Source organism: Corvus brachyrhynchos, unplaced genomic scaffold, assembly GCF_000691975.1.
Source record: "Corvus brachyrhynchos isolate BGI_N302 unplaced genomic scaffold, ASM69197v1 scaffold115, whole genome shotgun sequence".
Classification (NCBI taxonomy): Eukaryota; Metazoa; Chordata; class Aves; order Passeriformes; family Corvidae; genus Corvus; species Corvus brachyrhynchos.
The window spans coordinates 5,449,294-5,464,875 of record NW_008239553.1 but is presented as its reverse complement, the minus strand read 5'-3'; the positions used below and the strand labels follow the sequence as shown (position 1 = coordinate 5,464,875).

Here is a 15,582-nt window from a genome sequence, read left to right as displayed (position 1 = left end):
CAGAGCTGCCTCCAAAACTACCCTAAGTTTCCTACACAAGCAGAGCAACTGGGTCCCATCTCATCCTGATTGCTTTTAACAAGAACACATTTCTGCCACCAAAAGTTCGTGTGCGTAAGAGCACATCAGTCTCACACAGGAGGAAAAAGAGGGCTGGACTGAACCCTCTAAATTTTCATATAAATAACGCCAGCTCTGCAATGAAACTACTAACACAACTCTTGCCCTCTGTTTTATATTTGCAACTTTGCACAGTGTGTGCATAGAACACATGAGATCGTAAAGAGGTAAAAATCCCCCACACGTGCACAGACATTCAGAATGGAAATTCAGAAGTCCCAGAGCAGAACCAATTCTAAATGTTGTAACATTTTGAAAAGTGCTAGATTATGTGTTTGAAGTGCCAGCATGGCTTCAGGCCACAGGCTGCTCCACTTCAGCTGGTGCAAATGTGCGCACTGCACCATTCGAAACATGAGCTGCCTGCTCACTTTGGCCCCTTCCCAAGCAAGGTTCCACAGGTAATCACATCTGGCTCTTTCATACAGCTTCTCACACACAGGCCCCAGCTGTCTCAGAAAAGAAGATCCTGCATACAGAACCAAAACATAGCCTGCAATGCTTTTAAGTTCTGTTCCTCTAAAAAAAAAGTCCTCAGATAGCTCACAGGTGTATTTTCCCTTGTATTAACTGCAGTACAATGGAACCATATGGTACTGATTGTCTGCCTTTCTAAACAGATGACCCAGAGATGACATGCACTGATAATATAAAAACATTAATTTTGTTTATTAGATGAGAAAACCAGGGCTAAAAGGGGAATGGATGTGCTAAGCCTCCTGACCCCCAATATAGCTCTCTGCTCACCGGTCTGTACTGAGAGCAGTCCCAAACCCATGAAAAAGCTGATCACTTCTGGCTGACAAGTTGCACTCTTTGACAGGCATCTTCTGTCCCAGAAAGCTGTTATTTAACAAATCAAAAGGGAGGCAGCTGACTTTGGCCTCCTATTTCTGAAAGTATTTCTCTTCCGGATGGAATAAATGTCACCCTCCTGAGTGGATTGTGGGGTTGCAGCACAAGCCAGGTGACATTACCCACTGTCATGTCAGATACTGTCGAGTGTCTAAACACTCCATATGTTTGCACACCTCCAGGTGCTAAGGGGATTTAACACAAAGCCTAAATGCCTGCCACTTTTTCCCTGAGCCTGACACATCTCACCTTTACAACATGTGGCTCCTCGGTGCTCTTTTCTGTTCTCTTTTCCTATAGCCCTGCTTTGTTTGCAGCAAATGCCTCAGCAGTTTGTGGCATTCATGATGGTTTTGAGAGATGCAGGAATAAATCTCAGGAACACTGGACAGTTGCTGTGGCAACCTTGTCCTCCTCAGACCATGATTTTCAGTATTTTAAGAATTTTCCTGATACTTTGCAGGCTTCAGGGAAACAAGGCAAAGAACAAAAGTTATTTTAAAGTAAGGATGTTACCAAAAGGGATTACTGCAAGCCACAGGGCCTCATCCTATCAAAAAGGTGATGATGTTGATGTCCATAGCAAGAAAAAGAAGCCCCAGACTGTCTGAGCAGAGGCAGAGGCAAGGGGCCATGGGCAAGGGAATTTGAAATCCCTGCTTGTGTCATCTGTTCTAACACAGAATGGACCTGCAGATCAATAGGTTAACTTCTTTTTATTGTGTTTATTCTCAGTGTTTTTTCATAAGGCAGAGGTGTAGAAAAACAAACCCACTGTTTAGGATCATTTAATTGGGGAAGAAATAACTTAATTCCTTTTAAAAAAGAAATCCCAAACAGAACATGAAATGCATTAAATATTGTACCAAAAAAAAAAAAAAACACAAACCCAACAAAATAACAAAACAAAACAACAAGAAAACAGCAAAAAAAAAGATACCAACAAACAAACAAACCAACCCCCCCACCAAACCAAAACCAGACCAAAAGCCCAGAAAACTAACAAAATTCCCTGTTCAATGTAAGAGCCTACACAGATATAAAAACAAAACAATCAGTTTAGTCAGGTTTAATCAGTCTAGAAAAGCAAAGGTTAGGAAAAAGAGCCTCTAAGAAAAGCAGATCTTAAATGAGGGATGTCAGTAGTACTAAATAAACCAGAAAATAATATTTCTGGAAATCTGAGAAGTGACATTATTTATCTGTTTCTGGTCATCTTTTAAATTTTTTTAACAACTAGAATAACAATGCATGCCAAAGTATTATGGATTCTAAACATAATAGGATACTATAGGAAATACATACATTTCACAAGCTATAGGTGCGATATGTGCAGGAAAACTTGAATGCAGCAAAAGACATGAGAAATGACCTAGGAAAGAGAGGCAAACCTGAAGTTTAATTTACCCTGCTTATAAGTCAAACTGATACATGTCATAAATATTCCATGTGCAAATCTAAACTGAGTTTCACTGTAATCAGCACCTTTAACTTACTCTAACACATAAAATTGCAGTTAATGTGGTTTGAAAGGAAAATGTGACTGATCTCAACCACACCTGTCCCAATTAAGGTACAAATGCCCAACTATTCAACACCTTTTGCTACAGCTATCTTTGATTTCAGATTAAGAGAAAGAACCATTGCCACAGCCCACAGGAGAGCTTCAGATGTTCTGCAGGAAAATAAATGAGAGTCAATAAACCCCATAATCTTGGCATACGTGTTTCTAAATGTTCTCTCTTCCTCCATGAGATGTATAATCTAAGTGCTCCAGCAACCATCAGGTTCCAGGCAGACAAAAGACCCCAAGCACAATTCATACGTAGATGACAGGAGTAGAGGGACTGAGATATGAGCCAAGACTTGAAGGCTGGCTCCCAGCTGCTTTTGCTTTCCCAATGGATAACAGATACTGCATCAATACACACACTGTCATGCTAGTGATTTTGCTGCTCTCTTAACACCTCATTTTTCTCTCTATCTGAACTTATTTTGAAAGCATGCAGTTCACTGTCCCCTTCTCCTTTCTCTTCTGTCCTTACTCAGGGCATGGGAACCATGAAAGACTGCATGGCTGGTTATTGTTAATGCATTTGAAAGTGCAGGCCTTTAAAAGGGGGTTGTTCTGGAACATGCCATGGTTTTCCTTGCTATTTGCACAGGCAGCTAATGATCATCCTAATAGCTTCTCTCTCTGAAGTCGTAATAAGCTTACAAATGAACCCATTCAGCACATATTAAAAAGCAAGGGATGCTCCTTTGATTACAGCCTTTATGGAAATCTCTGAATATTTGTTTTGTTGCTGCACAGCCACAATTAGGACATGCTGCTGGGAGCCGTCTCAGCTGCCAGAGCCGTGGGGCTTGGAGACACCTCCAGTGCCATAGCAACACAGCCACCTCTCCCTGCATCAGACACAGGGAGCCTGGCAGCCCTTCAGCCTAGGCAAGCAGCTTCAGCTCTTGCAGAAATTAAGAAATGAAAGGCACCTAGTTAAATTTCCTCTGCTGACGCCTCACCTGTGTTCCCAAAGCAGCAGGGACAGCCCCCGTGCAGCTCTCCTGAGGGAGCCGTCCTGCTGCACCTGCCACGGCCCTGCCACGAGCACGGATGGGTCACACAGCCCCTGGGGCACGGCTGCACAGCCCACTCTGGGGTCTGGAGGCACCTGTTCCACACTGCAGGAAAACTGGGAACAAGAGGAACACGTGTTGGGGAGACCTGAGGAGGCAGGAGCTTTACTTTGCTGAGGTGCCAGTACAGGGGAACTCGCTTCCATCGCCACTTGTAACAATTCCCCCTCAATAACCTCATCCTTCCACGTGTGGCAGTGGAACCACATAACCTTACAGTAATCTCCTTACCACTTAACTGCTCAGAAGTGGATCTAAATCCCACTTATATTGCTGACAGACTTAAACTCCTCCAAGGGAGGGGGGGGTGAAATTAAAGGATGTAAAAACCTGCAAAATTGGGGTTCTAGTTTTCATTAAGATTTAATCAAACATTCCACGACAGCCAAAAGTTAAAAGACCATACCTTTCTTCCCCTAAAGGAAACACTATGAACAATATACCCTCTTTCCCAAAATATCCTTATTTCCTGAGCACAGTGCAGTACTTGGGGAGTAATTTATTTTTGCAAACAAAATCAGCAGCTTACGTGCTGATGACATGGATCCAGAGGCTTTCAGACAGCCTCAGTAGGGTGACTTTCACCCACAAAAAGTATAACATCTCCTCTCGCAAAGCTGGGACTCTAAACAAACTGCTTCTACTTTGTCTGAAAGCCAAGACCTTTGTATGGAACAGATATTTTCTAAATCTCCAGGAGACTGGCTGAGGTTAAAGCAGGTCAAACTATGTAATACAGATATCTTTGTGTTGATACTACCCACGGTGCCTATTAGGAAGGCCACAATTGTAAGAAACCTTTTCTCATCAAGGATATTTAATACAGTGCCAGAGAGCCTCCCCAGGCAGTCTTTGTTTTAAGGTTTGTGAGCTTTGGGGGGAGAGGATTGTGTCTCTGACTGTGAAGTGGTCCAGGTTTTTAGCTCTGTTGTAATCTAAATAACACATTCCAGCAGCACTGGAAACTTCACTACCAGCATTGCTTGCAAGAGGCCTGGGTATAGCCTGGGGCAAAACCTGGAGCACCATCAATCATACACACACATAAAAACTGGCATGCACTTGCAGGGTATCGTGAGGACTCTCCAAACTGAAGCAGCAAATTTAACTATGGAAATACTCCAGATGCTGATGAATTTTCTTTTACTCAGGCTTCACTGTTATTTTACCCACTAGAAGTCAGGACTTAGAAACTAAAGACATAAAACCTTTTCTAATTCAAACCAGAGGGGCTGCAATAATTACAAGTGCATCAGTGAATGATCAAGGCACAAGCTGCTCCCATGGCCTTAAATCAGTACAAAAAACAGTCTGTAGATGGACTGCTGAGCACCTTCCTCTTCCCACCCAAAAGAAGCACAAACACAGTCTGACCCAACCCGGCAATTCTGATTTTGAAAGTCTAGGCAACCTTTTTAGGGAAGACAACAAAACATTGTGATAAAACCAGATCTCCTATGAGGAACAGGACTCCACAGTCTAACTTTCACACCAGTCAGGGCTGGGCTGAATTCTGAATGCAAAATCACACCAGTTTTCAGTGGCTGGAGCTCACTATACCCATGCTTTGCTATGTCTCTTTTCTTGACCAGCATGCAATTTGAAAGCAATGCTGCATTTCTGTTAAAAATCCCATATGTAAAAGTATCAAAATGAGGTTTGCAGAGCAAAGAGCCAAAGCAGCCCAGGTAAAGGCTGAGAAAACGTAGGAAACAACAGGATGTTCAAGCTCTCCTGAGCATGGAGAGACAACCCTTTGGGGACAATCTCCCAGTTAGGCTGCAGATTTGCTCTACATTAAGGACTAGAAAAGTTGTCTCAAGAAACACAGCATTTAACAGCTTCTTCTCCCATCCCTGCTGTCAGCATGGGGAAAAGAATCTTTCTGAAAACATTGTGGAGTCTTGCTGTGAAAACACATTTGACAATAAATTTTATGACAAATTTCATAACAAGATTTGCGGTTATCATTCCTCATGTCTGATGATGCACAAACCACCTTGCATCAGACCATTAAAGACCATTTAAGCCTTAGATTGCTTTCCACATTAGTCTGAAAGCCCTTTATGAAGCTGTGTCCTTTATAAAGCTGACGTGGCTTTGCTCTGGGATACCCAGCAAGTGTCCTGGGCAGCTTCTGTGGTCTCCTGGCTAGTGCTCAAAGCACTTCTATAGTTCCAGTTCTGCTAACATCTCTCACAGAAACTCACAGACATGAGCAAGTCATTTCAAGCTGGTGTTCATCATCCTCCCCCTCTCCCTGTATTTAATATAATTAACAACAACACTTATCTGTCACCCATGGAGTCTTAGAGATTTAGTTCAGTACCCTATGAGAGTGCCAGGCTGCCTGTATTGAAAACAGAACCCAGAAGACAGTGTTCAAAATATTGTCATTTTGAGATGAAAACAAGTATTTTGAGTGACTGCCACTATTTTTTTAAACTTCTCAGGTACAAAAGCCCAGGAGAGGTCCTTCATATGGACCAAAAAAGGTCAGATGGTTTGTACTCCATCTTTGCTACGTTCCTCACAACAATGTGCTCAAAACTGTAGAAATAACCACTTAGAGCTGATGTCTCCGAAAATGTTCTCCTGCAGCCCTCAAACAGACAACCCCTGTAAGTTTCTTCTACAGGTTCTCACCAGGAAATTTCTCACTAGGAGAATCCCAAGTCAAGGATCTCCTGATGAAGAGAGACAAAGCAAGCTTTGAAATATTAAAAGTAGATGCTGTCCACAACACAGCTGAGGTTCCACACTGAGCAGCACCACCAGGGCTCCTGGACAGTGAGAGGTTGGATCACAGGCATTGCATTTTGGAGGGGAAGAGCATTCTGGTTACAACTTGAGGGCCACTGCCAACTCAATGTGCTTTGAAACTCCATGTTCAGCACCACAGCCCACACGCCACCCTCCCTGCTGTTCCCCATTGACAGTGGTGTGAACCAGCTCTTCCAGGGGCCAGCAGAGACAGGAGAGTCTTCAGGGCATTTGGGGTCAAGGATCAGTATCCTGGAGGCCCCAGTTGCTAATAAGGCATGGGGACTGCATGTGGGGACATTTTTGGAAAATGTAGTTCCTTCAGAAGTAGCTCAGGAACTAAAGTTTTCCAGTCAGTACAGTGTCCGTCAGGAATTTGAAGCAGATACTTCCAATAATCTGATACTCATAGAAAAGCTACAATGCAAAACTTCCCCCAGTAAGGGATCAACCACTTGCATCCGTTGGAAAAACAGGTTTGTTCTTACACCTTTTGGATGAAGCACATTAATGTGGACACATGATGCACTCATGTAAATTTGCCTTCCAATATTTCTGTTTCTGTTTATTTGCACCAGCCTCCTCCAGCTCAGAGCCCATACTTAACCTCCATCCTTTCAAGCTGTGCACCCAGGTGTTCTTGAGGTGAGTGCAGCATGACTCTGATGAGATGGAATATGAAGTACCAGAGATGCACAGAGAAATATGAGAGGCAGGAGATGTGCTTAGGGATCTAGCATTTCGATAGGCTGTGCTCCTTTTCTGAACCTGCACACTCCCTATGGGCAAGTGGAAACCAGGTGATGATGCTGGCCCACTGTGGAAAACCCTGCAAAATAGCTTTGACTCGGTTTGTCCTTCAGCAGTTTTGCTGTTTAAATGCTGCAAGTCATTGGAGCTGAGCACACCTCATCAGCAGAGCCAAGCTCCCCCCTTTCAGCCCCTTGAACCCCAGAAGAGTGAGCACACTGAGATGTGCAGGCTTTCCCTGAAGTCTTGCAGCTGCTGAAACAAGCATGGGCTCACCTTGCCCTGACTGACTGAACCTCCCACCCTCCTCTCCTCTGAGCAGGGGCTTGTTTATACTCTTCTTTCTCATCCATTCCACTGCTTCAGATTTTGAGAGGCTCTATTTTACCTTTTATTTCCTAACTTTCCCACTCTTCTGCAATGCATGATGTTGACACTGTTAGCTGTGCCATATATCTCATACCGTATTAATCTCTTTTGTCATCTGATTTTTGCACAGGAGTTGTCATTTAGAAAATCTGATTTTGCTCAGAAGCATCCAAACAAATCTGTGAGTCAAAAAGAATGGATGAGAGAATAAAAGCAAGTGCCAAGCAAGCTCCCATTTAAGCACTTTACATATCCTGTATGAAATACCAGCTCCTAAAATTCTTTTTTCTGGTGAGATGACATCTCATACAATATGCTATCTTTCCATTATCCCGGGGTGACATGGCTCAGGTCTCACAGCTAGTACTTATCTGCTGCTTTCTCTGCTATCCTGGGAAGGTCACAAATGAATTAGGTGACTCCAAAGCATTTTGGAGTAAAAGCCAGGATATCCCTCTGGTAAAAATGTGTAGTCAGAGGTGATCAGATAACTGCAGTCTATCAATACCAGCCTAGGGAATTCATTTCTGTAAATCAATGAAATACTGGTAAATCTATACCAAACACCCAGAATAATGACTTTCTCTCTACTTAAGTCTAAATCTTTGCTATTGGCTTAGTGAATCTGAAACTAGTCCTTTCAACTGGACCAATAATTTGGTCTGGAGATTTTAAAAAATTAATTCTAGGACGGGATATTCCTTTCATGTCAGATCTCATTCAGCCATTTAACAAAAAATATTGATCACACTGGTGGATATGGTAAAAGCTATTAACCTACAAAATACACTGATTTTAGTTAAGGCACCGATGTGCAAGGGTTTGGTTGAAGACTTTGAATATCTGCCTCAAGAAGTATGATACATTTATATGAGTCATAGGCAAGATTGGGAGGAATTTACTTCACATTCATTTTTTTAAGGGCTGAAAATGCAGGATTTAGTTCATAAAGGCAACTTTAAGTTATCACCTGTGGTTATTACCCCAGCTTTGCTTGGAGACCTGCATTTTACAGCCTAGCTGTAGTGGCTCATATAAACAAGGGAATTTGCCTGGGGCAAAGGGTGTTTAACTTCGATGGGTTTGACAATATCTCCGGTCAGACTGTGCTTCATTTTCCCAACCACACAACCAGACCATGGCCTCATCACGGAAGCAGCTTCTGCTGCTCTGAGCAAGGCCACATTTTTCTAGCTGAAATAAAATGATATGTCATGATTCTGTTCCCTTTACAGCATCAGTTTCTTTCCACTGTACTTGAAGGCTTAGTGAGCAATTTAATAGAAACTTTATAATGTGGGTGCTTTTTTTCCTTTTCAAAGATAATGTATCTATCCTTTTTGTCAACAGATCAAACAACACCACAAAAAATTGTTCTTTCCCAAAAACTGGAGTAAACCATATTGCAGTGGGGATACTGCTACTTTAACTATGCAGCTAAAAGTTCAACTAGCAACCCTGCATAACATAGGACAAGGTTCCTTAGCATCTGTCCCTTTCATCCAATGTACAACAAGAGTTCCTAAATCAATAAGCTTACTCCAAACCCTGAAGAAAAACACCATCAAAAGCCTTTTTGCCCCACTGTTTTAAATACAGGCACTTTAGGCTTTCCATGGCCACAAAAAAAAGGTCCATGGAGGTCTGACTTGTGAACGCATTACTCTACATATTAAATAAAGAAAGTAGCATTTATTACAAAGATGAACAGATTCTGTGACCACCACAAAATGAAATAGGCCCTTGAACTACACAATTGGTAAAATAGACAGAAGCATAAAGAAAATACACTAAACAACGGCTAAAATCAAACTCTACCAACCTTTCCCCAGCTCATCCTCCAGGTGAACATGAGCAGAGAGACTTCCCACTCAGCCCCAGAAGCCAAGTGCCTTGTCCCGGCCCCAGCTGAGCCCCAGGTGTGAGTGGTAGGATCCTCAGCCAGAACTCACAATGGGCAGCTTCTGCAAAAGGGCAAATGTGACGCCTGGGCCAAGCACAGATGTGCTTATGCTGGGAACTGCTTCAGGAGAAATGAGAGAGCCACCAAGCTGGAAAGCTGGGATAGCACTGCTTGATGACTTTTCTCTTAAGAACACGCTGCACCCATTAACACCTGTGACATGTTTCCTTAGAACATGAAGCTCTTCTGAAACCCAGGTGACGTTGTAAAGAGTGAGCAAAGGAACTTCCAAAGCACGCTTGGATGCCTTACACTGGCATCTATCCAATGCACCTTTTACAGGGCACCATCCTGCAGGAGGGCAGCCACTGGCATTTTGACTGGTTAAATGAGAAATGCAATGTCTGTAGCTCGAGGGAGTGAGGTATGGACATACTTCTGTGTTTGCTTTTAGTATTATGCAATATGTTAGGGAAGGATGGGGTTTTTATGTCAAGGACACACCACAACTTACCCTTTCTCTTCCCAAAGCCCTAACATTATTTTCCAAATCAGTTGGTCGCATACTCAGTCAATCTAGTGATAGGAACTTCTTCCTAGATGGTTCCAGCCAACAAGCACCTGGGAGCTACAGGTTGTAAGTAATAAGATTGCAACTAAGCAGTATTCAAAGGGGCACTGCACTGACAATCCCAGAACTATGTAATAGATCGTCTGGAAGAAAAATGCGCTTTTTGCCCAGTACACCACCTGAGATCACCACATATGTCCATGGCAAAGGAAATGGACTGCAGAGGAGCACACCCTACCATAACGAGTGTGTGACATCACCTGAGGCATGCTCAGGGCTCACAGGGAGGGTTCCAGGTTTCCAAGTCAGTCCTGAAAAGACAGTTTCTATGAGGACACTGACCTGCTGGGCAGAGGTTAGCGGCAGGGAAGTGCCATCATTCACAACAGCAGGATAATAAGACAACCTCTACATTTTGCAGCCTCAGTTCTTCAGCAATGCTGGTTTTCAAAATACCAAAGATATTGGGTGCAAGGGGAATGCATTTCTTTGTGTTTACAGCTTCAAACAAAAGCACAGTGACAGTAGCTTTATAGACCTTGGATATTACATGACCTACTCAAGCACTCAGGCCCTGAGTTCTTTGTCACAAGGTCTGTGTTCAGAACAAAGCCAAGTCCTTTCAGCTCCACTTAACTGACTCTACTAGCATTCATTAAAAGGACAGTACAAGGGACAGCAAATGGTTTGCTAGTAAAGACTGATTCTGAGGTGCACTATGAATAGAGGAGAGGTAGTGTAATTACATTACTAAGGTGACTGAGGTCACTGCCACATTGTTGTTCTCCTTTTAATTTAAGCAAAAATAGTGTAAGGTGGCCATAATTGGAGAGAGGAAAAAAAAAAGACATGAGAAACTGCTCTGCTTTTGGATGAGTCTGACTGCCTGATTATAGGATGTTGGTGATGTCTGAGAGGGAGCTACTGAATATTTAACCTTAGAAATGGAAGCTTGGCTGTCTCTTGTCCTGTTAACATCCACACATATCTTCCATTAGCTCTAATTAGGGCTAACAGGGTGTTCACTGAGTATCTCCATAATTAATGTTAATAGTAGTTACAGGCAAACGTTGATAGAAGATGAAATGCCAAGGTTCTTCTCCAGGGTTAAATACTCAGCAGTCTGTCTGTCTCTCATTTCCATTTCCTCCTGTAGTGGCTCTTTAATCAATCACACGGATCCCAGACAGCCTTACGCACCAAGTCTTGCAACAAGAGACAAGTGCAGCCATAAGTAACAGCACATGCTGTTATTTATACAAAATATAAATGCAGACACACAATACCTGACACGTATTAGGCTGGTTCAAGCCCGTATGCTCACTGCCATACAGATATTCCAACCATTGCTAACAGCACAGACTGGCACATCCCTTTTTCCCTCAATATGCCCAGGTTTCACAGGGAAGCAATATTATTTCTATCATATATTAAGATAAGCAATTTTTAATTAACAAACCAAAGAGCAAACAGGATCATAGGAACAACCTCAATTACTCTTATTAATGCCATTATGCCGCCTTTAGTTGATAGACTATACTATATTTCCAAATCAGACGTTATTAACAAACCATTAAACTTGTAAATGAGAACAGAACAATTATCAGCCATAATTAGAACACCTATAATAATGCACCTTCTATTGTGCTTCTGGATCAAGCCCTGAGCAGTAGTTCATGGAAAAAGTGTTAGCAGACTGCTTCCAGCCAGGGGTCATTTGCTAGCACAAAGTCTCACTCTCCACTCTCCTATCCCATCATAAGTGGAGAATGTTCATTAGAGTTGTGCAATTCTGCAGCTGAGTAGATTTATAAACTGCCTTTAGTTGGGAATGTATTTATAAAGCCTCAGGGAACCAGAGGACTACTCTGCTGTTTCCCTCAGGAGCTGCAGATACTATTTGTAGAAACCTTAGGATGTTGAAGCCTTTGCCAGGGATGTCTCAAAGGGCCAAAAAGCATCAGAAGAGTGATGGGAGAGCCTGTGCAGGCAGCCAGGAAGGGAGGAAGGACCAGGACAAAGTCCCACTGGCGCTGGTGGTTGGAGCCAGACACGGAGCTGCACTAGTGGAAAATGTGACTCAGGCATCTGAACCCTCCGTGTGCCCTGCTGCTGACAGTCACTGGTCCTCGTGCACTTTGGGGCAGCTCCAGGCACACAACACACACAGACATGAGTCCCACAGAAAGGAATAGGTGTTCTCTGTAGGGTGAGGAAAAAAAAATTGATTTGTATATTTATCAACTCACCTACACTGGCTCCATGTTACATTAAAGAGGAGACGGCGCCCACGACTCTTCTTAAATCAGAACTGGAGAGATTTTGGCTTTGTTATGTGAAAACAAACTTTTTTTTGCTTGCTTTGTTTTCTGCCCTGGGGAATTAGTGATTCAGGCAGGATGCAGAAGACTCAGGGGGATTTATTTTTCATCATGTTTAAGGAGGGTTTTTTTCTACCAGGCATGAAGGCTTATTAATGCAGCTCTGCTCAGTACTAGACTTTAAATAAATCATTTTTCCCCCTTCATTTTTCTTCATAAGTTTATGGGGGGAGCATGGGGAAGTCACTGTTCAGGAAAGCAAGGGATATGAAGCACAGAAGGCACTATCTGAGGCATTCTGGCTCTCTGCAACGGGGTCAGAGCCAGCTACCCTTTTGATGCATCCCCCTTTGCCATTCCCTTCTCAGCCCTTCTAACAAGGGGGAGGATCTCACACAATGCCCAGGACAGGTCCCACTCTGGGCACCCTCACACTGCTCTTTTTGTGGCACTCAGTGCCTGTACCACATCCTCCTCTTCTGGTTCCACATTTCACCCATCTCCTCTGACAGTATATCCATGACTTGCATTGAAGCACCCACTTCACTGCTGGATCCTCGGACTCTGCAACTTTGTGAAAGAGGAGAGTGTCTGTAGGGTAAAAACCTTCCCATTTTCTTGGTCAGGTACTTTGCTGTATCCACACAACTTTTCTCAGAAATGGAATATAGAGTATTCTTCACAGAGCTATAGGACCAGCAAATATTTTAACTACAGGCATTCTACCAAACACAGAATGTTTCTCCCCAAATAATGAGTTGCTTTCAATATATTTTGAATATCCATGGCATGCTGTTTTTCACAATCACCTAAAACAGTGGAAATACATTTAACAGAAGCAGAACCAAGAATGGCCAGAACTCAGTATCACCTGTTACAACACTGGTCCCTTTTCCAGCCAGCTCATACTCTTGGCATTTAGAAATGCACAGTGGAAAAGAAAATATAGTCAGTAAAAGTAACACTTGTAAAATTGCATTTTAAAATCAGGGTGCTGTAAAGCAGCAGCTACAAAACAAGCTGAAATCCTAAGCAATGAGTTGTCTAGACATTTTTATAAGAATTGCAATGAATGTTGAGTAAGTGTTCAAGGAAATCTGAGTTGATTGAAACATCTGACTACTCTGTATTTTAACTGGATGGCTGGTGCTGCTTCAGCGTCTTGCCAGCAGGATGAGAAGGATATTAAAATAGGGAGCAGAAGGGGATCAGCCAAGAGCAGTGATAGGATAGTTCATCTCCTCTTCATTATTACTTAACTTAGTGAGGATGTTCTCTGGTTGTGTTGGATATCCAGTTAATTTCATCCACGTCTCTGCAAAGCACAAACCGATGTTGGCAATACAGGTAGCACAAAGAGACGGATCATGTCTGAAGGAATTTGCTCTCACTGGATTTTTTTCCTTTTCCCTCAGCACAAACAGAGCAATAGAAAAAGGTTTGAACTGAATATTTTCTGTAAGACAGCTTAGCCAGAAGCTGAAAACATGAGCTCTGAGGTGTATTTTCTAACTCGAAATCTTTGTCTTTTTTTTGCTTTCTGATGCCAACTCACAGCTTTACTTTTCTATTTAGCTAAAAAGAGACTGGCTTCTAGTGCAAACTGTGTGCAAGTGGGACTTTGCACAGTGAAATCTTATGCTTATCTAGGGCTGTTGACATATGAACTACTGATACATGAACAGCCGGTTAGCTGCTGATACTACACAAAATGGAACTCAAACCATCTGCAAATGCGACTGTCTGAACAGCATTAGTGGTGTTACTGAGTTTGGGGGAACTACTTAAGAGCTAAAAGCAACCACTGAAGTAATCTACATCCAGAAGCCACAAAAATGTATTTATTTTCTTCCTCTCTCTAAATTAAAATAAAGCCCAATTCTAATCATCCTAACCATAACACTTCAGTTTGCAAACACTCTCAAAGCTGCAGTGGGCAATAAATCAGACATGTCACTTCCAGCAATTCATCCCTGGAACTGGTTGCTACATGGCCATAATATATAAAGAGGCTTCTTCCTGGTGATCCTCAGAGCCAAGATTTTTTTTGTTGGCTCTTCTTTAAACAAACACTCCTGTATGTTGCAGTTCAATCTAAATTTATCATTCAATCCTAATTATTTTCCCCTAATCAGTAGTTTGAGGGTGACTTTGGTTCTGATAGGCTGATTCACTGTCATACTCATTTAAAAAATTAATTCAGTTAAGCCGACTCCAAATGTATGTGCATGATGTCTCTGCTACATTAACTCATCATCATCATGTACGTCACACTGAAGGCAACCAAGACCTTCTGTTTTTCAGGCAAATTGTCTCAAGAGAACGACAGTAAAAATCAATAAGGGGCAAAAGAAGCTCCTGCAATGTCATGAAAGAGCAGCAAAATGCACAGAGGCTCTGTCCAAACACAGCTGTAACATCCCATCCCTTCCACGTCATTCACAAGGGTACGAGAGCATTTTCCATAAAGCAACAAAAGCAACATGAAGGTTTATATGTCTTTGATGTCCCACAGCTGGAGGAAAAGACAGTAGTTTACTAATCCTGTACCATTTCCCTTCCATTAGTTTAAGTTTTCAATTTTGGATGGTGCTAAATTTAGAAGGAGGGGTTAATTGTTTAACCTTGGAAAAATAATTACGCTTCTTTTGGTGCTGCCTTTTGGCCTATTTCATATTTTTAGTTGCCCAAAGGATTTAAAGCTCAATGTAATGATAAACTCTTTAGTGGAGACTGTACCTTTGGATTCACTAAACAATAATCTGAGACTAGAATTCAGATCTTTATAGATTTTGGACCTGCCTGCCTATGCTGTGGAAAAAAACCCTCTCAACATTTATTTGAAACAAAACTTGAAATTAGGTTTGGTTTTTTTCATTTCTATTTTGTTTGGGTTTTTTTTAATCCAGTGTTTCAATACTGCATATATTCAATTTCATTTCTATTCCAATTGCTACTGTTACTTGGCTAGAAGAAGAGGTGGTGTGGCATAGCTAAATCTGGTTTCAAACAGATTTTTCAAACAATTTTTCAATCAGAATTTCTTGTAGTTCTGTAACTATTTGTCCTCCTATATGTCGTGAGCTATGGGGTTTTTTTTCTCCAGTAGAGGTAGTTGAGTAGTGATAATTCCTTACACTCTCAACAAAACTGGTGTTCAGCCCAGACTTGTCTTTCACACAGATCTGTACAGAGATAAGAATTTCAATCTCCATTCTGGTCACTGTCATTTCAAGTTCGTCGATAACTAATATGGTTCCCAAAAACGTTACTCCACTCATCATTTCAGCAGG

General features: G+C 42.2%; 1 protein-coding gene across 2 annotated transcripts in view; it reads right to left on the bottom strand.

Annotated features, from left to right (window-relative positions):
- TSPAN18 (tetraspanin 18) overlaps positions 1 to 15,582 on the bottom strand; it is a 121,870-nt gene that overhangs the window by 30,496 nt on the left and 75,792 nt on the right. Inside the window, exon 3 of one of the 2 annotated variants that reach the window (XM_017741860.1) lies at positions 2,281 to 2,347. The exons of the other annotated variant lie outside the window; for it this stretch is intronic. The gene's annotated coding sequence lies outside the window, so the exon portion shown is untranslated. The remainder of the gene's footprint in view (positions 1 to 2,280; positions 2,348 to 15,582) is intronic. 2 annotated transcript variants of the gene reach the window in all.